The 652-nt window shown below is 54.8% G+C and overlaps 1 pseudogene; it reads right to left on the bottom strand.

Moving 5' to 3' along the window:
* Positions 1-6: 6 nt before the first annotated feature.
* Positions 7-646, bottom strand: LOC108525854 (left-right determination factor 1-like; annotated as a pseudogene).
* Between the last annotated feature and the right edge of the window lie 6 nt (positions 647-652).

The following is a 652-nucleotide window of genomic DNA, read 5'->3' as shown; positions in this document are numbered from 1 at the left end:
TGGGGCCTGGTCCTGCCTCCCTCCTTGATGCTGACGATCATGGGCAGCGAGGCAGTCTCTGAGGCGATGCACTGTCGTGGCCCCAGAAACGGCCACTTGAAGGCCAGGGCCTCCGGCGGCTGCTGGCAGGTGCCCACACACTCATAAGCCAGGAAGCCCGGGGCTCCAGCACCCAGTTCTCGGCCCACTTCATCCCCTGCAGGTCAATGTACATCTCCTGGCGGCAGCAACGGGTGCCCTCGGTCACTGGTGCTTCAGGGTCACAGTCGCCCTGAGCTCTGTGTGGGCAAAGAGAGCAGGGTCAGCAGTCATCTGGGATGGAGATTTATGATCCATCTCTCAACTTCAAAAGCTGGATGTTTGTGATATAGGATAGACAGCTACAAATAACTTGAAAATTAATAACTGATATTTACTGAGGACCTCCTAAGAGTCAGAGGAAGAATTGTATACATTGTCTCATTCATTCCCAGAGCACTCTGAAAAGTTGTCCATTTCAAAACAAATTTAATTGCCTCTCTGTCTCTTTATTCCGGCTCACCAGTTTAACCCTCAGCACCTACCCGTAGTCTCCGAGGTCCAGGGTGTGCAGCTCCAGCTGGGGCTCCCCAAGCCCGGCCGGCGCCCTCTGCGAGGCAAAGCGGACCAGCTT

This window comes from Rhinopithecus bieti, unplaced genomic scaffold (genome assembly GCF_001698545.2).
Source record: "Rhinopithecus bieti isolate Rb0 unplaced genomic scaffold, ASM169854v2 scaffold_21241, whole genome shotgun sequence".
In the NCBI taxonomy this organism is placed as follows: domain Eukaryota; kingdom Metazoa; phylum Chordata; class Mammalia; order Primates; family Cercopithecidae; genus Rhinopithecus; species Rhinopithecus bieti.
Note: the sequence above shows the minus strand (reverse complement) of the source record. Positions and strands in the feature narration are given on the sequence as shown.